Source organism: Ischnura elegans, chromosome 2 (genome assembly GCF_921293095.1).
Source record: "Ischnura elegans chromosome 2, ioIscEleg1.1, whole genome shotgun sequence".
NCBI lineage: Eukaryota > Metazoa > Arthropoda > Insecta > Odonata > Coenagrionidae > Ischnura > Ischnura elegans.
Window position 1 is genome coordinate 84,861,786 of NC_060247.1, and position 27,974 is coordinate 84,889,759.

At 37.4% G+C, this 27,974-nt stretch overlaps 1 protein-coding gene across 2 annotated transcripts in view; it reads right to left on the bottom strand.

Moving 5' to 3' along the window:
- Nucleotides 1-27,974, bottom strand: part of LOC124154080 (ammonium transporter Rh type A) — a 168,042-nt gene extending 140,068 nt beyond the window's left edge. The window contains exon 1 of one of the 2 annotated variants that reach the window (XM_046527586.1): nucleotides 27,924-27,974. The gene's annotated coding sequence lies outside the window, so the exon portion shown is untranslated. Of the gene's footprint in view, nucleotides 1-7,697; nucleotides 7,970-27,923 lie in introns of those variants that run through there. The other variant, XM_046527585.1, reaches the window with a different exon arrangement.

Here is a 27,974-nt window from a genome sequence, read left to right on the forward strand (position 1 = left end):
AGCTTCATCTCATATCTCACTCTCCATTATTTTCTAGGACATGCAGGTATTTTCTTCGTGCTACGTAACTATAACTCGAAAATAGAATCGGAAAAAAATAAATGGCATCACTACTTTGGAACTCTTCAGAGCCCAGGGCAGACCAAGGTTAGATAGGTAATAAAAACATACTTCAAGGAGAACAGTTCTCCTTCAAAGATTACATTTCCGGCTAATGGGCAAAAATTTATGTACGGATAGTTAAGTCGTAACGCACGCAGATTCTTCACGAAAACAGGAAAGGCCGAAATCACTATTTAATAATTAAAAAATGTCGATAATACTTTGTGAGTACCTTCTGATGCTGCATCCATACATAAAACCACTGTCTGATGATTATATTTCAACCCTAATAGTTCTATTTCGTTGAAATAATAGTCGCGAAGAGAACATAAGACCTATGACGTGTAAAACCTCCGACGCTTAATTAAAACATTCTTAAATTACGTTTCAGCGAACGAATGGGTAAAATTTGTAGGAAAAAGACATCATTTATGGCTGAAGAAATATTTTTTATTATTAGGATTATTTCTGTCCTAACATACACTGATTCTCTTCGAAAGCATGGCAGGTCGAAATCACAATCTACTGACCGCAATTTTCGATTCTATTTTATTTAGATTCCACTTTAATTTCTAAGTAAATTTGAATTCAAGAAATGAACAATCCATCACCGTAAACTTTGACGCCCCTTCGAAAATTAATATTTTATGAGAATTGAAGCCAATAAATAATTTCATGGCTCCCAAATCTGTCAATTAAATCGCGTAAGTTTTCCCACCTTAAATTTTTCTCGCGAATGCATGAGTCGCTGGTAAAAGTAACATTCGAGGCATATTTAAATTTATCTCGCAAATGTTCAAGCGTTTTCCAGGAATTGTGAATGTTTTTGACATCAGCCTAGAACTCAAGCACACTCATTTCATGAGGATATTCTCGCCTATCGCAGATTGAAAATGATGAAATACGATTTTTCCGCAGCTATCATTTTATCAGAGCGTAGGGACCGCATCTCGGAGAGATGATTCCCTTGAAATAATGAATCTATGTCATATTTTGATTTTTAAAAGCAGGAAAACATGAACCATTTACACAAAAATTATTCGCTGAAACGTTGAGATCAGCAGTCCACCGAATTTGAATTTGAATCAGAAAATTCATGGATAGCAAGCAATGTTATAAGCTTTATTTCTCAGAGGAAAATATATTGATGGTTAAATCTAAAATTTGTGAACAATCCGAAATTGGTTTTCATATGAACTTCCCCTTCCATTTTTATGTTTTTAACTCGGTCATACTCTATTGCCTTTACACTCCTCATAAGGGTTAGTAACAGGCTTCTATAAATCGTCAACTGCTTGAGAAATAGAAATTATTTCTTAAACGTTCACACGTGATCTAATGACGAAACCTGACATAGAGGAACGTAACTATTCGTTTCTTCTTTATGCCTTTAACTAATGATCCATTTATATGAAACATTTTGAGATCATTCATAATTTATAATGAGACGGCGAAAATTAATTAACTCAAGCAAAATAAAAATTGCTACGCATGAACGGATTTTTTTGCCGTAAGAGAGGAAATTATATAAGATTTTTACAAAACCGTGTACCGCGTTGTACAATTTGTGATGGAGGTCCTTTCGCAGTACTGACGATTTACGAGACAAGTGCCATAAAATATTTAACTCAAAGCACTTACGTAAATAAGTTCATGGTGTCAAGAAAGGCGTAAAATACTTGCGGAGGGTAATATTTTTGGAAGATATTCATAGTATGGCAGCAAAAAGTTGAATGCATGGTATTTTAATAAAAAGGCCTATGAGAAGCATCTCTGAATTAATGAAAAATTGGGATTTGCGATGGAAATGGAATTACAAAAATAACCTAGGGAATTAATTAACGACAGCAATGGCGAGGATTTTTAAATGCTAGGTTTTAATGTATGAAAATAGCAAGAATTTTAATTCTAAATATCACTACTTAACCTGCAGCATTCAGTACTGTAGCTCTCGATCGCTCAACGTGGAGTCATTCTGTATACGGCATGATATTCACCTGCATTATCTTAAAATTCCTGCAATACCTTTGTTCTTGTGATAATTACTTAGCATTTCTATGACGAGTTTACCCTGCTCTGCTGCGGGCTACATCAAGGCCTTATGGAACGCACCGAAAAAAAGTTAATTGTTATGGGCCGGGCATTTTAATCTCTTCTTGGCAAAATAGGCGATAAAACTACGGAGCACTCACTATACCGCTTAGCATGCGCGAGCGTTCTTCGCTGCGGGTGGCCAGATAAGCCGTCAGCTGACGTGGTCACTCACTATTTTCAACCGAGACGATGGCGGGCGAAAAAAAATGTACCCCGGAGCTTTAATGCCCGGAGGGCCGCTCAAAAAATTAATTTTTAAGTCATAAAACCCTTTTATAAGTCCAAGCGAATCAGTTTTTATGACGACTGCTGGGAAAGAGGGATGGGGACAGCATCACGAATTTCATTGTCTCAGTCGTTTGGGTTAACATGTTTATAGTCGATGGCTTAAGGGTATTCGAGCGGGTTTACGCCGATATATACCGTAATCGACGGGCTACCTTCCAAAATACACAAATACTGGTTAACAGGTTGCCACTAGCCACCGAACTTGTCTTAAATTTATTGCAAATAGGATATGTAAACAAGCAAGGGAGGCAACGATTTTAAAACAATGATTGCGTGAAAAATTCATTTGCTAACATTATATAAGTAACCACGGTTTTAAACATCTCACAAGAAGTAGATATTTTTCCAAAACAAGTAGGCTATTTATGACGCTAAATAAAACTTAGTTTTTTTTGGGGTAAATATATAATATTTTATGCCTAATTACATACGTTCATTGACGCAGCCGACAGTTCGATAGAAGAACAGAGGCATGAATTGCAGACGCTGAAACAAAACAATCCTTGTTTTTTCTTAGTCGTGAGAGCCAAATAGATCAGAAAAAGTTATATGATATAAAATTGAAATACATGTATCTTAAGACGAAGTAAATTACTAAGTGCATCACACGACAACAACTTCTAATGATCGTGGAAGCAGGCTAAAAATATAAATATAATTTAATTTTAAGTATCTTTTGGTATATAACGACTTATTTACATGTACGTTGTTGGGCGATTTACGAGTAGGGAGCACGAAAAGCTACAGGATTCGCATATTTAAAAAAGCGTAAGAGATAAACCACACTTTATGATGAATATATTTTTGCTTGAATGAATTCACTGAGATGAACTGTCACCTCCATCGTGGAATCGGATCTAATTGTGAGTTGACATTCTACCGAGGAATTTCTTGAAGGAAAATTAAGTGTTTACCATTCTCTACAGGAATTGTTAAAGAAATATTCTTTATTATGATTTAAAAATAGTGCATATTTGTGGATTCAGCGCACAGTAAAATCACAAAAATCTTCAAAAATAATATATATTTAGATAAATGTCCATTGAAGTCATTGATAAGATTTTACGGCTGACTACGCAAAAGTGTAGGCCAGGCAAATGAATATATTGCGAATGTATATGGCGTGCATGCAATGTTCAAATTAAAATTTATTAGCTTAAAATCCGCGTGTTGAGAAAAGAAAATAATATCTTAGCAACATTTTATCCGAAGGTGGTAGGGGAAATAACCACATCATTTGAAAAAAGAAGCAAGCAGAGATAATTTCTGGCAAAGTTTGCCCTATTGGCCTCAAAGATAACATGTAAACTCATGTAGTAATAACTTATAATTTAGGTTTTAATTTGAGATTTTGAACACTGGGCATAGCATACCGAGTTGTCTGGCGAGAAATGACTTATTTTCTGTCATCAAAATTGCCCTACAGAGGAAGAGTGTGTATTATAAAAATTGTAAGTAAATATAATTGAATTGATAAATTTTTACCGTGATTTCCGTTACTAATATTTGGCAATATCACAATTTATTCACAGCTCAACTGATTTTGGTAATAGGAGGCAGACATGATTCTTCATCTTGGCTATTCAAATGGTGTCGCCATTAAGTATAGTTCTTTTAAAAGTCTTCCGTTATTATATTAATTAATACATTCCAGGATGAAAAATTAGCGTCCATACAGTGTTAATTAGTAAAATATAATTATTTATATCGAAAATTCAACTCTAATATATTCTAATCCAAGCAAGTTTGCGCAGTCAAGTGAAGGAACCGGGGTAATTTTACCATTTTCTAGGTATTTTCAAACAAGTAATGGATCGGAATGCTAATTTCAACCGTCTTCCATGCAAAATAGGCAAGCTTTAAGCGCGAAGAGGAATGAATTGGAAATATACGAAAGGGTGGTTGACCGTTGGCTAAGTAGCGCTTTCAATTAACAAGCCTTCCAGACTTTTTACGACAATTATAAGATGGGGAAATAATGAAAAAAAAATCTCGGCGTGAAATATGATGCGCGCACACGCAGGATATCCATTTATCTCCCGCTTTTTAGAATTCGGAGCGGCGAATTCATTCTGGCACTTGAAGCCTCGGGAAATGTAATATCAACGGAATGGGGAAGAGGAGCTTCTACTATACGCGAGCATGGGTTGTGCAATTAATCTTAATTTACGGCGGAATCCCTCCGAATATTTCCTTTACGGCCCTCACTCACCCGCGCTACCCCGTGCGCAACTACACGCGAAAGCTTGTTAACTGGAATAAGATCGCATTCGTTTCGAGAATTCCCTTTTAACGATGAGTTAGTGATTGAAGAGCACCGGCAGTTGCATGACTTTTGCGACTCTAGTATTTATTTTTCCTTTATCCCGTTATCCGGTTCTCCGGCAAACTGAGGCCATTTGGTGCGGCTGTAGGAATCACTAAGGGGCATCAAATAGCTATCAAGGCCATTTCAGAGGGTGTGAAACATAGTTCCGGACATTCAACTACAACTAGAGCTAAGTGGCAAGGTTGAGAACTCGTTTGACTAATACCTACTGATGATTTCTTACGCTTTGGTATGGAAATGAAATTTAACGTAATATAATGCTCGTTCGTTTCAAATAATAACTTCTAATAAGTAAAGATGAAACCGTATTCATGAATATTTATTTCCAGCATGGATTCATTCATTCCATATATTTTTTAGCCCACTACACACGGGTGCAAGTCGCAATGAATTTTAGAGGAATTTAAATGAAAAATAAGCTCGTAAATTTGACGTATTTTAGTGTCTTTGTCTCGGCTGGAGGCAGTCACGCATAAAATAAACGAGAGAATTCATTCACTGAGATTTATTAAAAAAGACCAGTGTGACTGCCCACAGTTTTCCATAACCATTTTTTCGGTGTCTGTGAGGAATTTCTTTATTTTGTTCTAAATATTCAACTTTAATGTGTAATGACCTTGGAGTAAAAATTCAGTGAAATTGGTTCCTAGCTTCATAACCGTTTCCCAAAATGAGGAGTGAAACTCTTCGTAGATTCGATAAAATGAATTAGTTTCAATTGCTAGGGCTTACGCGTTTATTAGGCTCACTGCCAGAATGTTGATGCTGTGCTTGTAATCCATGAATTTCCATTCCAATATTTTCTTGAAATTATGTGGAATATGTTTTTATTTTCATAAGAATTTGTAAATGTTAAATAGTTTAAAAAACGGTTTCAAGAGACGATAGAGATAGCTTCCAATTTTTTAAGGTAAAAGGTAAGGTATGGTACAGTAATTTTTTTAGGCAAAAGCGAAGGTATGCCCTATACGGAAATATATGCCCTATGCGGTATATATAAATATATCTGTGCGGTTATTTGGTCAAGACTTTTCTACAGAAAAAGTACAAATCCACCACAAATATTTGTAATCCAATTTTTCATTTTCGAGGTTATTATTGATTAATCAGTACACATATTTGAATGAGTTTAATACGCGCAGTTGCAGTAAAATTGACAGTTTTTAGTCGGAGATAAAATACTCTTTCAGTATGAGGATTTGGAGAGGAATCATAGAATATTAGCGTAATCCTGGGATTGCACTTCAAGCATGCTCAAACTAAATAGTCTATCAAACAAAATATCAAGTACGCGCCTTCGGCCTATAATCCTTATCAAATATCTTGGGGCTGTGAGTTGGCACTAATTTCTGTATTTGGGATGAGACGAAAAAATGTGGTTCACTATACAATATGCCAGACCTATCGTATTATATTTGGCTCGGAGTTAAATGACAGTTTAGTATCTCCTCTAACACTCCCAAATAGGTATAAAGCTGAACTTCGATCTCCATGATACTCAAAAGTTATGATGTTAGTTACTATGTCAGTTATCACTTGAATATGTACTACGAAATCAAGCCTAATCTCTTTCTATACAATAAAATTTTGTGGATACATATACAAGCATATTGGAATGGGGTAAATCTATATTCTGGAAAAAATTGCATGTTTGATAGTTTGGTAGCATAAGTTTTCTACAAGAATTTCGTCCCCAAAAAGATAAAAAATGAAACCGTTCGACCGTTATTTTCTCGTAATGTGCTGGTGCTTTAAAATGCGTACTGTTGTCATGAAATTTTTAAAACTTATAAAATGTACCGTTGAAAATATAGGTATCTATTTCAAATTTGAAAATTTTACTCAGTACCTAGGAAAGTAGTGTGACAAGGCGGCGCTTTGCCATCCGTTTGCATTAAGAGAGCTATTAATGAAGTAAAAGAAAATGCCTGAGAAGTGAAAAATTCATGAAATAAAATAACATGCAACGAATTTCGATGACTTAATTGTCATAGCAAAAACAGAGAAGACTCCGGTTAGCATAAGAAGGATAATGGGGAGATATCATCTGCAAATATGAACAAAGAAAACGCTGATGGCGTGCAGCAATAGACAAGAGTTCAATGCTAACATAAAAACAGGGAAACAAAAACTGGAGGAAGTGCATGAATTCTGTTATTAAGACAAGAAAGACAATATTAATAGTATAGCCAAGGCGAAGATAGCACACAATATAAAGGATCTGCGCAGCACAGGAAATTTAAACTTGAGAGTAAGTGCTAAATTGATGAGTATTACCTTTGTAGTAGACTTCTTTGCGGAAGTGAGGCATGGACAATGACAGCCGCCGAGAAATCAAGGGTGGGGGCATTTGAAAAGAGGTGAAACAGAAGAATAAAATCAAATGGATCGACCGAGCGAGGAATGAGCAGGTCCCCAGAAGAGTAGGAGAGAAGAGAGGCCTCATGAAAACCTAAATAGACGGCGTAAAAACTTAATTGGCTCCATCTTGAGCCTTGATGGCCAAATTAAGACAATTGTATACGGACAAGTAGATGGTAGGAAAGGAAAAGGAAGACCTCAGATATTCGAAGTAGGCAAACAATGATGTGATAGAGAATAAATACGTAAGTGTGAATAGATTAGCTGATGGAAGAATTGAGTGGAGAGCTGCGTCAAACCAACCATAGGATTTTTTACCATTGATGATGATGATGTTCTAAGTAGAATTTTTATTTTTGAAATAAAATGTTAAAAATTGTGTGCTATGTAAGCCCTTAAATACTATGGTAATAACGTAAGTTTCATGCAAGTAATTCCTCACGAAAAAAAAAACAAAATGCAACCCGTTGAGAACTAAAGTAATAACAAATAAACAGAAAAGTGTTAGGAGGGCCGTCCTCACCTTCTCAGAATGAAGTGTCGACTCCAATCAAATATTACTCCTTTTTCTCTCAGAAAGTTGCGGAGATCACTTCCACGCGACTACCGTGAAGAGTTCCTTCAGACGGACAGCAGTTGTCTCCCTTTCAAATACCCTTGACCCCAGATTAATTCATAGCACTGGGCAGGGACGACCAGTTCGTCCCCCGACGCGGTCGTTCCCGAAGAAATAGCCTGCAGGTCTAAAGAGCTGGACGTAGTAGAGATGATGTTTGGATGAGAGGAGACGGAGGGCGAATGAATTGCTTGGAGCGTCTTCCAATTCGCCAGAGGAGGAAGGAGGTGGTCGAGAGGAGAAAACAAAACAAAGACGGCGAGCGTGAGGGGATTTGGGGTGCGGAGGGTGCGGGTGGGTGGGCCTGCTGGCGTTCTGATGGGGTGCGAACGAAGCACGGTCCGTCTGCTGCTTCTGCTGGCGGGGCAGGTCGCGAAGATAACGCTAGTGGGAGGTGGAGGAGAGGGGGAGTAGATACGAGAGTGCTGAGGACGGAACCCAGATCCATGGACACCAGAGGCGGGCCTAACAATTACTTTCCGGTGTCGACTACAACAGGTCTTGGTTTACTTCAGGATCAAGTTTTAACACGCCAGTTAACAATCGATTTCCTGTAACTAATATTTGAAAAAGGGTATCTTGATTACCCCTTTAAGACTGAGAAGGGTACAATTCAATTTAATCCGATTCACTCAGTAACCATCGGCCTTTCTACCCTTTGAGGCGTTATATAAATGATATTGTAACTTACAAAACAAATAAATATTAATAAATAAAGTACTAATTCGAGATTACTTTGTATCCGAGATTCCTGGGTGTACCGACTTCCGATGACTATTGCGTGTACTCACGATTCTTAGCGCTATCCACTTCCCTTTACTATTGCTTGTGCTCGCAGGCACTCGATAATTAGATTTTGAACTATGAAATTACTTTCTAGTGTCGACTACTACTGGTCGTGGTACATTTCAATATAAAGTATTAATTAGAGATTACTTTTCACTTGCGCTTCGGTCCATTTCCCTTAGCAATTCCTTGTGCTCGCGAGCACTTTGCACACGATAATTTAGTTTTAATGTACGGGTTTATTTACACAATTACTCTCAGGTGTCGACTACAACTGGTATTGGTACATGTCAGTGTCAAGTATTACTAAGAGATTACCTTATACTCGCTATTCCAAGAAGTACCAACTACCCTTGCCGATTCCTTGTACTCGATAATTTAATTTATAAGTACACAATTACTATCCGGCGTCGACTACAACTCATTCTGGTACATTTCAGTATCAAATACTCATAAGAGATTACCTAGCACTCGAGGTTCCTAGCTGTATCCACTTCCCTTGACGATTCCTTAGCATATCTGAAATAAAAGTGATGAATTCGTCTGGAAACCCGTACAGAGTTAAATAGAGGTTGCATTAATTTAGAAAGGTGTGACTCTCCCCTAACTTCCGTCTCCGTAAAGTGGCCTACAAATGGGAAAATTTTCCATTTTTTATAAGCCATTGACTATCGAGCTCCATTTTCATGAAACACGATTTTTGGATGCATTAAAAATGTATTTGGAATTGATGGCCACGTGTAACGCATTTTTACCGTCAGAAAATTTAATTATTTTTATTTACATAACGGTTTTAATAAGATTGGTATATAATTTGATATGCTGAATAATTTAGAACGTTGTCTGTAATTCCAGGCACTTCCATTGATGGGTAGGTGACACATTTAAAGGTCAACTGTAATTTAGATCAGGGGTAGATTACAATGCCTGTAAATTACTTAATACAATTTCCAAAAGACAGTGCTTATCTATGCTTAATTCACTAGTTGAATGAATAGGGCGAAGTTCTGAAAAAAATCTAGAGCAGGGGTCTCCAAAATACGGCCCGCATAAATTTTGGCTTTCATCCGGCCCGTGCACTCGTTTCAAGTAGCGCGCGATTCTCGCTCGTTTAACTCTGTGAGACGCCGCTAGGAGCATTGCAGCGCTGTACTGCACGTCAAAGTCGCCTTCAAATGTTCGTTAATAAGAAATACGCCACCGGATTCTTCATTAGACGTTGGTATCGGAAAATTCAGTCATTGGCAAGTGCGCTATCCGGCTCGCGGGGCGATTCGGAACTTGGAATGTGGCCCTCGTGGACTAGTGAATTGGAGACCCCTGCTCTAGAGGATCGGCATACAATACACCAGAACTGAGGCACAGACTGTAAGAGCTTTACGTCGCCGAGAGCTAATGAGGACGAGTGTGCGACTTTGGTCGAATATCAGGAGTCAAACACCAGGTCCTGGTGGTACCTCAGCGGCATGAATGTGGAACTGAAGAGCCTCGCGTCCATGCTCCCATTGATCAGTCTTCCCGGCTTTCAGTCCCGACGGGATAGCTCTCTCTTCCTCCCTAGATTCCGATTTAACGCTACCTTTATTCAAAAATAGCTAATTGACACCTCGGACATGGTGACAGGTGCCGCAGGCAGGGTGTAAAACGTGAATGCACAAATTTATACAAACTTGTTAAATTTATGTTCAGATAATATCTCACAAAACAGTGGAATTGAACGAAATTTTAGCAAAAATTAAAAGTGCTCCGATCGGTCTGAAAATTGGTTTATCGACGTAGCACATGGCCTAGATTCGAAAAGTTAAATTTTTGAAAAATCGATTTTTTTGACCCCATAATGCACCCAAAGAGTAGAGGTATAGCGGCAGTTGGCCACACTGTAATAGATAGAAAATTTAGTGTTTTGACAATTTTTCCTAGGGTTTCAGACGATTTTAGAGGGAGTCGACTGTAATTTAATATCCTATCTTGTCCCGCACATCCCAGACATCTGTATGAATCAGTTCATTTAATCAGTTAATCAGGTCTGAAGTGGGTTTTATAGCATGTAGACTAATATAAAAGATAATTATAACAATGCCACCTCTTGACTTTAAAAAATTAGCCGGCCTCGGTGGCGGCGGGAATAAGTCCTCGCCTGCCTAGCCGAAAGTCGTGGGTTCGAGTCCCGCCTGGGTAGGTTGCCCCTTCGCAGGGAACGGTTGTGTCTGATAGCACAGACCAACAAAAAAATTTTTTTTTGGTGCCGGGAGTTTTTGAGCTGATATTAACAATATGTGTGGTGCTGAGTCCAAATATGATATCCGTTTTTATGTAACAGCTCTACCTTTTTAGATATGGCGTATTTTATGATTAGATTATTTTAAATATTTGATATATTTCAGAAAATATTTTTCAAATTTATATCAACCTATAAATAAACTAATTCATAACCACTCTGAACTGTTTACTTTGAAAATCTCCTTTATACCTTTGATAAGTGGCTTGGGGAGGATTTGGCGTGTTTGAAGAATAACTATAGAATAACGACACGTGGGAAGAATCACAGAAAACGGTGGAGAAGAGTGAAAAAGGGAGTAGGGTAAAAAGAGAGCGAAAATGAAAGAGAGGAAAATGGAGAGGCGGGAGTAAGTAAGGACTAAGGGGATTCCCGAAAACAAATGGTCAAATTCTCAAAGTTTTTGTAAAGAAACCTCTAAAAATGAGCTCAATTCGAAGAAGCTGTGTAAATCATTGTTATGTGTTTGTTTACATTTGTGGGGAATATACATTAAAAGAAAATAGGAAGAACATTACAGAATTTGTGAAACGTGCATACCTGGGATATTTTGGTGTTCAGCTTGGTAACCAAGGTAAAAAGTAGGCACCGCATGTTGTGTGTAAAACATGCACAGAACATCAGCGGTATTGAACTACAGGAAAAAGGAAACGTTTAAAGTTTGGTGTGCCAATGGTTTGGAGAGAACCTACAAACCATATTGAAGACTGTTATTTTTGCATGGTAAATGTTTCGGGAATTAATCAAAACAATCGCCACAAGTGGACATATTCAGATTTGCCTTCAGCTAGACGCCCGGTACCCCATTCAGAAGAAATCCCGATCCTAATATTTCAGACATTATCAGATGTATGTGAGGATGAATATGAGCTATGCAAACACATTCCTGATTCTAATGACGATAGTGACATTGACTACGAGGTAGGTTGCAGGTGATTTAATAGTCCTATAAATTAATCAAGTCTTTATATTTTGTGGGTTTTATCATTTATGTAATTATCCCATATCATCATACTGAACATTTTTTACGTAAGTAACAACATGTCTGTATCTTGAAAACTAGAGCTGATAGGAAAAAACTAATATCATATTTGGATTCAGCACCCCAATTATACTTGAAATCAGCTTTGAAAGCTCCGGCACCAAAACCACTGTTGACCTGTGTAGTCTTTTTATATGTTATTTACCCCCATGTAAAAGGCCTGAATGAGGTGTTTTCGGGGCAATGAAAATAAAATAAATAAATTAAATAGGCAGTTTAAAAATTCAAACTGGTTTCTTCTTTTTATAAAATGCTATATAATTTCATTTTTATACTATTTCTCGTCACATAAAAACTATGTCATAAATTTTAACCATAAAAAAAATCAAGTATTGCCAACGACAGACAAGACATAGGTCTAGTCTTGCTAATAGCATTTGGCTTTGAGATTTATTTTTACTCCTACACCTCATACAATTTTAGGGTGTCATTATGTTTTCAGCTGGAGGGATGGGGCTGAGGTGGAGTGGAGCACTCAATGAATATCAAAATACCAAGGAATCATGGTGAAATTGATACTCTATCGTATTTTAAAACGAATCTAAGCCGTTGGAGTGATAGAAAAACTTCAAATATCATGATAAATACTATAATGAAATATTTAAACTGAGAAAAAATCAAGCATGCACAAAAAATAAAAAAATCTTCAATGCACAATGTTGAAATTATAACTTGATTAGGTATAGCAATTTACTTAATTGGAATTTTTGTCTATTGATTTTAACTACTCTTTCACTTAAAATCAGGTAACCAGACTGTCAATGGTGGTACATTAAAACACTATTTTTTAAAACTATTTTGTTATTTACTTCGTTTTCGATAATGCTCGTAGGAATGTACCATGTTATTCCACTGTAAACACACTGAAAGGTCCGTGGCTGAATCATATTGAAATAATACCAGCCTATTTGTTAATATTGGGCAGGGAAAGATGATCTGAGTATATTTAGCATACTAATAGGTTATGGGAATGTATTTTCTCTTCTTTGCTGCAAAATGATTCGTCCGAAGACAGGGAAGCCAAGGCCAATCAAAGTTAGACGGAAATATATCTCCGATATCAGTATTTTGATAGTCTTAATCGATGTATACATTAACAGCTAGGCCTATAGACCAGCTCTTGGTGGATTAAAACCTCTTCCCCTCCACGTAGGTGATTGTTAAAGACAATAAAAAAATTGGATTCGAAGACATTTTACCCTCTAACTTTGTCTAGAATGCTGAATGCTAAAGCATCTCAATTTGGTAAAATGCTATGTAATTTCATTTAAATGCTATTTATCTCTCAATAAAATGTACCATATAATTAAAACATTCCAAAATATCCATCTTTTGCCATGGCCTGAGCAAAAAAAATACCAATCTTACGCTTCTCCTACACCTGGAGTCAAACACCATGCCCTTGTACCTCAGTGGAAGGAACGTATACTCTCCTCGATAATATTATTAGGCTCCTCTGTTCCTATTATTAGGCTCCTTATATAAGACTGAAAAATGGTAATTTAGATTTTCTGTCTTCTTACACATTCGCAATTCAGCCAATTAAAAGCTCAAATTAATTATTGCAACAAGATTGAAAAATGACAGCGCATAATGAACCACAATGAGGAATCTCCAATGCAAGCCACAATTTTCCTCGCAAAATTTTCGCATCGCGCTACACAAACACGTGCAACTTCGTTTGGCAGAACGGTAGCGATTTTTTTTGCGGGCTCTCCTCGATAATTCTCACTTGGCAGCTTCAATTAAAACGTCGCGACTAAGTGGCTGGCATGGAATTAGCGCGGCGTTAAAAATTCTTCTCTCCCGAAAACTCTTAAGTCTCACGCCCTGCTCCCATCCACTTTGCCAAAGGCAGCGAAGCCCACCTGCCCTCCCTATCCCCACCCTCAACCCACCGACCAATTACCGAACGGACGCTAAAATTTGCAAGCACCTCCTAGTAGGGGACACCATTCATCAATATTCTCATGGCTTCGCATGATGAGGGACTGCCTAATTCGCTAAATGCATGTAAAAATTCCCACCCTTATCTAATCGGACAACATCTGCAAAAATATATCGTCATGAAATTAGAACAATTCCACTCAAGGACCTCTTGATATTTGTGTATGCATGTATTTGATTATATTAATCAGATTTTAGTTGGTCGAAAGACGAATAAATCACAACTTAGTATGACAAAATTATAGTATGAGGGAAATGTTTTGTCACCCGTCATGTACACTTTAATTTGACGTTGGTAAAACTGTAAATAAATGATACCAGTATATATGAGAAAAACTGAGATCATCAACATATGCTCATGACTTAGCGTTATAATGGACTGCCTAATTTGTTAAATGCATATAAAAATTCCTACCCTTATCCCAGGACAATATCTCCAAAAATTCAGATTCTTAATGAAATCCGAACAATCACGCTCAAGACCATCTTGATATTTACGTAAATATTTGATTATAATAATCTGATTTTGGTCGCTCGAAAGACGAAAAAAATATATCTCTTAATAGTATGAGGGAGACCGTTTGTCCCCCGACATGTCCAATTTTATTCAACACTCGTAAAATAATAAATAAACATACCAAGGTACAGTATAAGAAAAACTGAGCCCCCCCACGAATGTGGTTTTGTACTCCCTCCTGAGCCAACTTGAATTTAAAGCTAATAAAAGTAATCAGCTGTTGTAAAAGCATGGTATACTGATTTATAACATTAGTTTCTGAATGTTATGGAGAGTTTACCAAAATACGATTAAAATTCTTAGTGATAAAGATAGTTATAGATGAAAGCGCCATCTCTGAAAATCGTAAATAAATTGAGGTAAAGTAATTTTAATTAAATATTCAAAGGAAAAAATATAGGCATTTACAATTCTAGTAACGACGATGATATTATGATGAGATCCTACCGTAGTATGCTCTCTCATACTGAATGCCATAGACTAGTTGCATTGAAGAAAAAATTGTCATTTTTTGAACTGGAATGGAATGGGAGCCAAAATGCTATTCGCATCTGTCAAGAATGGAAGGATAAGATTTGATTTAACTCTGCCCAATGTCGAGGTACCAAGCATTTTTTGCAAATTTGTCTCTAATTTCATTCGGATTAGCGTGGCCTTCAATCCGTATGCTGGCATAACGCACTTCCTTTCCGTTCTCCTGCCAATTTACCTCTTAATTTGCACGTATAATATAATTTTCATTCGGCGCATTTCGATAAAAATAAAATTTTCAATTCGGAAAAAGCCGTTGTAAAAGCAAGTTAAACTAATTTGGCTATATATAATGTAAGTAGTCATAAAATTTGTTTGAGTGGCTAGGTATGCAAAACCCGTTCGTAGAGTTGCACTCTTGATAATTTAAATTATCCTGTCCCAGAATATCAGGAGTTGCACAAAGCATTAAATACTGCCGTGGATGCGATTCATTTGCGGTAGGTACAGATTCACGGTAAATCACACTCCTAATGCAGAGTTTTTCAAACAAGGTTTTAAGAGGACCTTAGTATCAACTATATACCATAGTTGTAATAAGTGCAGCTATAGCTATTGTTGGAATTCCCTGGTGATGAATGTAAATTTACCGAAAGCGACAAAATATCGCAATTCCGTTCACATTGGGCGCACCTGAGAAGTAATTTTACTCACATTTTTAATGGGCACCATGGAAAGACCTGGATTGGTAAGCTCGTAATTTTAATCAGTTTTAAGAACTTTATGACTCTCAAATGAACGAAGTAAACACTCAATTGGTACAGATATGAATTCTCAGCAAATATTTCTCTAATTTCATTCGCGTACTCGCGGCCTTTAAACCATATGCTGCCTTAAGGCATTTTCATTCTGCTCTCCTGCCAATTTACCTTTTATTTCACGTGTGTAATATAATTTTATTCGACGCATTTCGGTGAAATTCAATTTTAAAAATCGAAAAAAGTCATCGAAAAAGAAAATTAAACATTAAACTAATTTGGTTTCATAAATTTCATCAATCTCATAATTGATTATTTCCGTTCGCACTGGAGGTAATGAAGAGGGGGATGAAGAGCTCTAAGAGCACGTGCGAATAAGACTGAAGAAGCTGGGAAGGATGTACAAAGGGAAGGGAGGAAGTCAGGGGCGGAAATTTGAAGAGGGTAGCTCAATTAACGGAGAGGGATTTTGAGGTGAAACAGGTGAGAGTGTGCGAGGAAGAATCCTGAACAGATAAACGCACATGATGTAATTCATTGTCTCGGGCGTGACTTCATGGAATTGACTTAACCATTAATAGCCCAATAGCCTATTTGGGAAAAGATTTATAAAAATTCGTGAAAATTATATTTCGTATCTGTGATTACTTTTTTGTTATGCAAAGTATTGAAGTATTTTTTAAAGTGACTCGCATGACCTGTGTACACTCGATAATCATACCTTCTCAAAATTGGTTATTTTAATCATCTCTGTAGTGAGTATGCGGTTTATTCCATATTTTCCCCTACACTCGCTCTTCAGTAAAAAATGCTCATTTATTCAAAAGGTGAATACATATTACGTTGTTAAACATAGTTTTTGGTTAAGTCTATATTTATTTTTCAAGCAATAGCAAAATTTTGTGACGTGTTCCCATCTGGGAACATGATTGAAAAAGTATGTTAAGTTTTTGTTGGGGTTTTCTTTCATAATATCTCTTAATTAGTAATAAAATGAATAGGATAGGAAAAAATACTGAAAACAGTTGGTAGGTTAGTGCGGTCTTTAAAGGATTAGCATGCTAAAATGTTAAAAATTTATAATTCCACGTAAATTTAATACTATACTGCGTCTAGATTTCGACGTGTTATGTCACTACCCGAATGTACGTCACTTCTTCGTCAGATTATGAAGTGCAAAGTCGATACTTAGCGCGATACCGAGGTCGATATCTAGGTTGATACATAGGCCGATACCTAGGCCGATACTTAGGTCGATACCTAGGTCAATGCCTACGTGCCCCACGTCATGACCAGATGAAGTAACTCGCCGATACCTAGTTTAACTTTATGTGGAATTTATCGTATTGTAGCGATAGAATTAAGTATCTTATCACTACTTACTATTTTTTTTTAACTTCTTTATTCTTCCTCTTTATCTTTTTCAGTACAAAGGATAATATGAACTTCCGTGTTCTCCCTTTCGTCCCCAAACATAAAAAACCACCCCCATTATTGGTCATTTTCCATGACAACTTGTAAGTGGAGTTATTGAGGGTTTTCTATAACATTTATAACATACACGTCAAATTATTAATCAATGATAAAATAACACAAATGGTAAATTCCACTTTTTTAAATACAAAACTCAACAACCGAACTTGGTTTCAACACATTGTGTCATTTTCAAGGTGATACAACCAGCACACCCTCAGTATTTATAGCCAGGCCAAGGTAGGAGGTGGGGGGGGGGCAATGGAACTGTTTCACCTCCCACTCCCCCCACACCAATTCCATATGCCCCCACCTCCTACCTTGGTCTGGGTCTAAATTACTGAGACAGTTCTGGTTGAATCTCCTTGAAAATGACACAATGTGTTGAAACCATGTTCGGTTGTTAAGTTTTGTATTAAAAGTGTGGAAATTACCATTTGTGTTATTTTATCCTGGATATATTGAACTTCCACAACTTCGAGTCTGAAACGATTTTAAATGGAATCACAAAGTTTTTTTTTCAAATATCCATAAGATAAACGCACAATTGAAAAATTCGCATTGTTTCAGATAGCCTTGACAAAATATTTACTGAAAAAAATTGTTCCCCCTAAAATATTTATGTTTTTGCGTCAAAAATACAAACTCGAGTCCACCGACTACGCACACATGGTTTTGTTTCATAGACTGTGCAGTAATAAAACAGAATGGTATAAAAATAGAAAGAAAAAAAACTGGAAAAATTGCGCTAGCAAATTAGGGTCTCGAGGAAGAATTGGTCCACTTAATTTCCTATCATAGTGCCTATCCATTTAGTTATAGTTGTTGTTATTGCTACCCTCGTTTGCTAATTTGTTTATTTGAATATTGTTAAGTTTATAAATTGAGGTGTTTGTTTCAAGAAATGCAGTACATATCACTGCCAAAAAAGTTAATCATGCTCTTCTCATGGTACGAATACCTTGGGTCAAACACCGTCAGTGTACCTCACCAGGAAGAATGTTATCATTGTATCACACTTCGACTGGCTGCAAAAAAATGAATTTTTTCAGCAATAATTTCTATAAATTGCATTTGTAAACTCGCATTTTGTTCAATTTATTTTTTCGATACTTGCTAATGCATTGTTTTACTGTAACCACAATTATACCGGCGAGCGTAAGATATTTCAGGGGGCATCCATTAATTACGTGAGGCGTTCGGGGGGGAGGGTTCAAGCCGATTCTCCCCCAATCTCACGGGAGGGAGAGCGGGGGGTGGGGGGGTCCTGGCAAGTATCACGCATTTTTTAACCCACGAAACAGTGTAAAATGTGATTCTAGATATGACCTTAGTAATCTTAAATACTAGTCTAAACTAATCTTATGCAAAAATAAAGAAATACATTTTTTTACTATTCAACGAAATGAAGCAGAGAGTGAAGTATTTAACCTGAAAATACTGGGGTTGAGGTTGTATGACGTGACGTAACAAATGGGAATTAGAAAAAAACGCAAAAGACGCCTCGGACGCAACCGAAAGTAGCACTATAGGGTTCGGGAGAATGGGATGCACTCATCTACTGACTTCGATCGCAATCCGTGCAGCCGTATGGAAACGTATAGCGGATAGACAAACAGACATCCTCCTTTATGCATGGAGAAGATGTATGAATGAACCGCGAAAGCCTCAATGAAGTATTAAAAAACACTGGATTCGACGACCAAATATGCCTGAACTAGCCGAAAATATTTGTCGAACATAAAAGCTACTACTTCCCTCACAATCACCTTCCCAATACAGTGATATGGGAAGTTGGCTTTGGAGCAGTTGACGGAAGAGGGCGCCGCACGTTCTCTTGATTAGGAGGTTTAGCGAGGGCTTAAGTGGGCGAACGCTGAGGCATGCAGACGAAGGACACATTAGTGGCTCACACACGTAATCCTCGAGTCGGATTATCCGCCGGGACTTCTTCTGGAGGAGTTGCGTCCGTCTTCGACGCTTCTGCCATCTATATTTACGTTCGCAGCACATGTGCTCGCTGGAGTGGGCTTGGAGTGGTGGCAGGAAGGTAGCTTTCTGGGTCGCGACTACGTTATCAAATAGCGCGCTTATAAAAGCCCTCTCCATCAAGGTGGATGGGAATCCTATTCAATAATTCGCTGAAAATTCTCATATTCGAGTAGCTGTGTTGCTCCGTAAAATATTGGCCAGCTTATTACTATCAATGGGTTCTGAATTTAACGGCAGCTAGAACGATGTCTAGTGCTCAATTGAAGCGATAATTAGCTAACTCACTAGTGAATATATATTCACTGAGTAGAATTTTTAATTCCGGTTACCATAAATCAGAACTTATACCAACTACAAAGAAAATGAAAAAATAATACCACCTTATTACTTCATCAATATCCAATACCGATTTTGGATGCTTTTCTATAATTCTTAAGAGTGAATTCCTTGCTTTCTGACAGAACTCAGCTTAAAGATATATATAATATATAATATAATATCTGGGTAACGCTGTGTGTACGCCCGTAGCAGTTTTTGACGAACCGCGCAGCCTTCCTTTGTATTTTATTCAGTTCGCGGATTGTCTTTCTGAACCAGATCCCATACGCTCGATAAGTGTGTAAGATATAAGGGGGCGTTTATAAATAGCTAATGAGGAATAATTTGGCTAATTTTTAGAACGTTCAAGGGGATTAAGTGGTGTGAGTGGGTAGTGTGCTTGACTTCTGAACGGAATGTCCCATAATTCCCGGCCTAAGCCTTCGGCGTCTCCCGATCAAAAATCATCCAAGTGCAAGGTGGCCCAAGTAAAGAAACTGGCCCACTAACCCTAACTTTATGAAAGCACACACGCCAGTGCCTTAAGCTCCATCCTCCTAATTACATACATCCTACTAACCTCCGCGTTGAATCACTAAGTGTAGAAGCAAGATAGGAAAAGGCTCAAAGTGTCGGTGTTGGTGTAAATGTTGGCATACAAGGGGGAAGATTGGACAGGGGTGAATAGGAAAGAAATAGTGAGGGACCTTATTGACAAGGAGAGGAAGATGGTGGATGAAATGGATGTAGGAGATGGGTATGAAACGTGCGACCTCAACGCCATGTAGTCCTAATTACTGGTGTGGGCTATAATGTTCAGGAGCGTAATATGGAGTTGAAAACTGATGCAGTCTATTAAATGTGGAATACAATAAATGTTGTGAATTATTTTCTCCAAGTTTCCTATATGGGCTGTTAGCTACGAGTAAATTGTAACCGAAGATAACCCAAAAGCAGGTGTTTTGATTTTCTGTGCCCACTTATTATTTTACCGGAGTATTCCTTGACAATAGTTAAATTTATATCGTATAATTTAATGGAAGTGGAATAACGTTTACTGTTATGTTGTAAAATGGCTCATGTGAGATGGAGATAGGCGGCGTTTCGGGAATATTTAGTCTGTGAGTAGAAGACTTCGAGTTTGGAAATGAAGATTGGCCGATAAGATTCGGTGGAAAAGAACCTTAAACAATGGACTTCGTACGCTAATGAGGATAGCAACGTAGATGAAGTTGCTAAAACATCAATCGAAGTACGTGTTATGAGTAAATAAAAATTTAAGGAGTTTTTAGGAACAGAATTATCTACCAGGGCATTCTACGGTGAAAAATGCAATATTGAAAAGGAGGGATGAATCCAGAAGACAATTAAAATGTATTCGTTTTTATTCTTGATGACGGACTGCGCATCAACTCGCAATTAAAGACAGTGCAAAAAAATAAGTGTCTGAGGTATCGTAATTGTCTCCTATTTACCAGTTAGCGTCCTATTTATATTTTCCTCGAAATATGTTTTTTAAAGCTATTTTGTCTCAGTAATGTTATGAATACATAAGAACAATCCCAATTGATGGTAAGAATGTAAAGATTGACAGGAAAAATAACTAAGCAATCAAAAAGCAAAGTTTGAAGTTTTGTAAGTATTAGAAGAAAATAGAGATGGCACTTTTCCGCTGGTTTATTTAGAGTACGACGCGTTTCAACCGTTAGGCCATTATCAAATACAGCATAAGCATTGTACTTGATAATGACGTAACGGTTGAAACGCGTCGCACTCTAAATAAACCCGTGGAAAAGTGCCATCTCTATTTTCTTTTAATACTCATAGGATGTCATTCCACTACATTTCGCCTGCTTCTGTTACTTTTACGTAATTTAATATTAAACTTTCTTCTCCGCGGTTTTGGGCTTTGACTGGAGCAAATAAACGATAGTTTGGTTTCAAGCACATTAAAGGATTCGTTTAGATCTGTTTCATTACATTAGGATATATTTTAGCGTTACCTGCGGACTTCAAAGGTATTATTATTAATATAATGTATTCTACCAATAAAGATAGGTTTGCATGGAGTTTTTAAGAAGCATTCTGGTAATCTCCCCCTCTTCATGGACTTCCCTCTTCAATTCATAATAATGCCTACACCCGTTCATTCTATCTAAAAATCCTCTTCTCTTCCTTCACCTCGTTTACCCAATATTCTACCCTCTTAAACCGTTTTCAACATTCCCTCCCCGCTAAGTACTCGCTCGTTAGGCCATTATCGTTAGGCCATTATCAAATACAGTATGAGCATTTATGAAACGCGTCGTACTCTAAATAAACCTGCGGAAAAGTGCCATCTCTATTTTCTTCTAATATTTACATGACGTCATTCCACTACATTTCGCCTGCTTCTGTTACTTTTGAAGTTTTGGTCAACGAAAACGATTTCCGAAAGCCTCAGATCAAAGAAATCCACAAAAACACTATGAAAACTCATCCCGATTAATACGAACGAGTAGGAAATTGATACCATTTTTGGTTTCCATTTGCAATGATAAACTGATTCACCATTCAGCATCCGTCGGTAAATTCATAACTTCAGTACAAGTCAATACTCCGGAAAATTGAGCTCGGGGAAGCAGAAAAATGCCTCCGCACTTGAAAGATACGACGGACCCGCCTTATCGAAAGTGAGGGGGAAGGGGGTATGGGAAAATATGAGGAACAAGTGGGTGGGGGAATGAAAATGGGGAGGGGGTAGCCATGGGAACCGAACCCGCTTGATTTACGGAAGGAAAAAGAGGAGAAGCTGAGCGCAATTTCTATCCCTCCCCCTCATAATATGAGAACCTCTTTTGCCTTTTCCCCCTTATAACTGGCCCTAAAGGAGAAACAGTTTCAACTCAAGGCTGAAAATCCATTGGAACTTATCCAGGAATAATCCATACGTGAAGGCTTGAGAGCAAAAAAGTTAGCGCTTTCTCTAGGAAGAGGGGTAAGGGTTCGTCGTAATTCCGTCTAATTTTTTTTCCTCATCTTTTAGGGTTGCGTTAAGGTGTGCTTTATGGTCTCCAGAGGGTTTTCAAGGGAGCATTCTTCCGAGACGGTCAGAAAAAAATTCCGAGCATTAATTATAGAGTTATTCTTTACTCCCGCAAACTCAGGGGAAACCGACTCTGCCGACCATAGCGATTTCCCTTTCCGTAACTTAACTTCGTCCCTGGTGTAATTAAAGTTGCCAGCATATTCTGAGGCAAGGGTGCGCCTAGTTAATTATTGCATATTTATGAAATACGTTATAGAGCATCAAAACATTTTCATTCTCAATAATATCGAACATGATCATGACACGAGGGGAAAGCATCCATACAATATACCAGGCGTCTCCAAACTGTTCAATGTTAGGGCCACATTATATGTTTCCCACATTCATGCGGGTCAAAGGAATAAAAAAAACATATCAATGCCAGTCATTTAATTTCCTCAACAATTATAGTATAAACGTGAAAAAAATACAAAAATATCTCATTGGAAAAAGTCAGGGTAAACGAAATAAATTCCTGCCTTTAGTTTTATGAAATGAAATTAGTGTGACGAATGATACTGTCGTTTTGACTTAAAAAATTAATTAAAATCAGGTTCTAGATAATTTGTAAGTAAAGACACATGGGATTTGCTTGGAGGGCCGGATGAACTTATGTGTCGGGCTGGATGTGGCCCGCGGGCAACGGTTTGGGGACCCCTGCAATATACCAATGAACCTATTGAACGTTGTTGAAAGCTCCCCCTATTACATGGTAGTAAAAATCCACAAAAGCATGATAAGAAAACTTAATGCAAATAACAAGGTACTGACAAAGGACCTATTTACTAATAAAAAGAGTACATTTATAGAAATAAAGTTAATTTTAGACAGTTAAATCATAAAGTGACCGAGTTTCTTAATGAGGGCTGTAAATTTTTGTAATTCATGTTATGGACGTATGTTTCTAATGCGTGCTTTAAATTGAAGGTTTGTATATGTTTTACTTATGTTTTACTTCATGACGAGACACAAATTTACATGCGATGTGTACCTATGTGTAGTAAATGTTAATGTGTCAATAAATTATTACTGTCATTACTACGAGAAGTTGTTCTTTTAAGATTTGATTATGAAAAAATAGTGTTTCGGAAAATTTCATATAGATTATTTAAATGATAATATTTATTAAAATAAACGTTTTAAGCTTTATATTTCCAAAGTTCATTTATCGGCCATGGTGTTACTTACCTTTGCGGTTGCATTGATTGAAAATATTTATTTAATTTAAAAAGTTCAGAAAAGTTCAGGAGGTCAATCAAAAACTAATCATCGATCGGTATCTATACAAGTGAAAATTTTTCTTCCTGAAATCCAAATGGCGTATGTGAGAGGTAAGTGATAGATAGGCGACCTCAGAATTAGTCATAGCGCATAGATGTAATTTTTCGCGTTCTAGCATTCGTGAACAGATACGAGTGATAGAATTAACGGAATGCAATTCCCCCTGCTTCCCTCTTTCATTCCTTGTTGAGATTTCTTAGATATAATGCTATCAACTTGACATTTTCGGGTTGCATAGAGTACATCATCGTCAATATTTGCATAACAACATCTCAAATTTATAACTGTTCTCACCTTTTACAGCCGTATTTACTCAGAAGTAAAATTTGGGATACTGACAAATATTGGTAAGGGTTTATTTCATTAAATCAAAAAATTCAACATAATAATCTAAGTTTTTAACTAGTAATGAGTCACGAAAAAAACCAACTGCACCTAGTTTAGAGAGAGGAATGTATCCTCACACGGAATGAGGATTTAGGTAGGTTTGTTGAAATTTGCATCCTCGTTATTCAGTACTAAAAGCATGCCAATAATTCAAATATTTTGATAAAAGTTTTTTATCGTTAGAAAGTTGTTCTGAATCTCGTGGAAGATGAGCTACAATTAGATTGACGATTTTTCGATTAATGTTCTTATCCTACGCATCATAGACGCATTTATCCATCCTCTCCGCCGATCGTATTTAGTTTTTTTTCTTGACTTTTCTTTGTTCAAAACTTACAGTAACACCATAAACATTTTCAAAATGTACGAGTAAATAGTTTTTAGCAAATAATTTAATAAAATATGAAATATTTTACAAATAGAAAAATCTTTCCTCTTTTTGATACGAGCAATGTTTGTTAAAGGTCGAATCAATGCATCCCGGGCTTCAGGTTGAATGTATCACTTTTTTATCTGGTGTTACGCCAAAAAAAAGAACCGTCGAGGGGAGATGATGTGTCATCTTATAGGACTGCGAGAAGCAAATGAATTCATAAATGTTAGCAATATTAAAAAGAAAAATTTTAATGTACAATCACTTTAAAAACTCGGTCCCCACGGCTAGCGCGAGCAACTACGTTATCCGTTGAGCTCGAAATTCGGATATTGCCTATGCCTCGGTGCCTTGAAAGGGCCAGTTTGACTGACTCTCACCGTCCGCTTAAGTCCCACCGAGGCATTCCTCACTATTCCTAAATTCTTCGCGACCTCCCCGACTACCAGCGCCAGAACACAATGCGAAGCATGAGTTCTCAGTAATGCGATCTCACCTTGATAGATTTCTGAGATTGATAGTCTGAGTAGTCTGGCTTGTGATAAAAAATACCAAGACGTATCTGCGCCGCAACGCTCATATAAGGAAGAAACGAAAATCGGAATGTATGACTGAAAGAGTATTCTAAAAGTTGCCCACAAAATAAACTTCTAGATTATGCCTTCAAAATATCATTACCTAACACCAACATTGCGTATTGCTCTATTTTTAAGTATTTCAGGCACTGTGATAGGCGCAGTATTTATTACTAAGAATTTTCTTGGAATATATATTATCCTTCATTTTTTCAACGTTCTCATCGTACGAGAAACAAAAAAAACAAATGTGCGCTAAATTATTATGTTTACTCCGGTATGATATTTATTCCAGTCGTTACTAACATTTCCGTGCGCAAATATTTAAATAATGCTCAATATATTTCAGGCATCAGTAAGTAATTAACCCACATCTTCATGTTCATCGAAAGTTCGAATGCTTTAATAGTTATCAAAAATATATTTTCAATAATGAATAAACCATTGGAAAAATTAGTTGCATGACTTCTCTGCCTTTTTCTTACCATTTTAAGGCAAAAATAACTACGCATGATTAATTTTCATCCGATCAAAATACACCGTGTTGGGTATATGAAGACTATATTTGAGCAATTAATGCGAACTATATTTATTGTCTACGAAATATACTGCTTGTATCGCTTTACTAAGTATCCGTTGGTGCGGAAACTTAGACGACGTTGAAAGAGGGACAAGAAGAGGACGAAGGCATCCGAGATGCGAGTATAAAAAGAACGGAAAAGGTGAGATGGACGGAGAGGAAAAGAAATGAAGAATTGCTATCCATAGAGGAGAGTTTTGAGGCAAGGGGGAAGGTAAGCATGAAAGTTAGGACATGTATAGAATGAAAGGGCCTACTGCGAATGGGCGGTAGTGTAATTAAAGTGGTAAGTTCTGGCTGGGAGGGGTGCAGGTGGGGTGATTCTCTAAATCTTTATGTTATCCGTCATATCGTATCATGTTATCCGACTTTATCAGGAAACATTTAATAATAGGGTAGTTTCCTTCATCAAAGAAACCGAAAGGCATTGATTGCGATTTGTTACCCACCATTACTGTATTCATAATATACAAATTATTTCGTTTTAGAAATACCGGTTTTGACGAATGGCAAGGGTCAAATTTTATCCTCATTTGAAAAAGGCCAGATTGGCGCCCATGCGATGCCACTCCACGTGACGTCACAGGGACCTAGTTTCTACAAGAGAGGATAGGAGTTATACATCGTCAGAGGTTACCAATGCATGCATGAGGCACAGAGCTCAGGGAAACATCTCATAATAATCACACATTAAAACTGGCTAAGGTCGGAAAGTTTTCTTCGTTTGATAAGGTATTAATTAACCTTTTTTAAGCCAAGCGCTACCATCCAGCAAGGTACTCAGCTACCCGCTAGCATCCTGCGTCCTATCAGCGCTCAGAGCCTCGATCAAGGTCACCTCTTAAGGCGGGAGGGGGAACCAGAAATACGTCACACGGAGAGATTTCCTTACCCGTCGCGTTTTCGCGCGCTTGAAAATTTTCACTTTTCATTTAATCGTGAAAAATAGATATCGTCATTTAAAAATCTAAAAGCGTGAAATACGTACTCCAGGAGTAATAATCTTCCGATATAGGCAATAAAAAAATAATAGGAAACCACCCTACTATCAAATATACTTTCTAACAAACGCTGCAGTCTAAAAACCTGCCATGTTCCTCAATTCCCGTAATGGTCTCCGTCCTTCCTTCAGCGAAAAATCATATTTATCCTAAAAAGAATTCAAGGCAATCCTATTGCACATCTGAAAAATGTTATGCAAAAATTAACTTCTCTCATAAAGCAATTGTATTACCGGTAGTTTTTTCCAGGCAAAAAATTAAAATACTTTAAATAGAAAAGTATTATTTTCTGTTTACAGGATTGGAGTAACTTGCGGTATTCAAAATGTAGGAACCACTCGTATTTTGAATAAACTTAAAATTGGGGAGTAACTGCTATTTCACTTGTAAACATTGAATAATGACTGAAAATCCTTCGCCGCCGACACGGGTGAACGCGAGCATGAATGGTAGCTGTGACGCAAACGACAGTACTATCATTAGCGTACATATTTGCGTATTTTTCATAAGACGATGTGGAGAAAAAAATATTGTAGTAGAATGTACGAAATGTTGGGAGTTGCAATATTTTCGAGGCGTTCTATGGCATACTAGTAGTGCCATCTGTCACTACTAGATTTTTGTTTACGATTTGCATCGGGGCTTAAGTAATATTAAGGGTTATTAATGGCAGTAGTCCTCATGTCTGAATGAAAAGGAGGAAGCCGAGGGGTTCCTACTCCCTTCGCAGTAGATTCGTAGCTACAGTACATCCGCACCGAATAGAGGATATTCGTACGGTACTGGCTCATAAGTACGTCAAGCTGGTATATCGCGAACGAAGCTTGAAGGGTACTGTCAGTGGAATGCCTTGTTTACAGGTCAAAGTTGACTGCTGTAGTGGTTGACTATTTCGACTCGAATTGTGGATGTGGAAAACTACTGCCAAGAGATTGCGAGTCGATTTAGGTTTAAGTGGCGAAGTTAAAGCAGTCGATGAGCCGATGGCAATGATTGATTTAACTACATAGGCTAAGAATAAAATTACAGTTTACTTGGTTCCAATTTGTATTTTTTGAGGGATCAACGGTAAGTCAAAATTTAAATTAATGTTATCACCGAAAAAGAGGACACACAATTATTTCTCCTACGCAACCGTAACACTATTGTTTTTCTACCTTTGCCATCAACTGTGCATGGGCACTCATAGGTTACTACCGTGTTGATAAAGGCAACGAGGTATCGTTCTTGACGACGACTATCACGTGTAAACCGGGGTGAATGGTAGAGGCTGAACTGCTGACTTACGTGACAGAGAAATCCAGCTGGTGGTGTTGGCGTGCACCTGGGCAAAGAGGC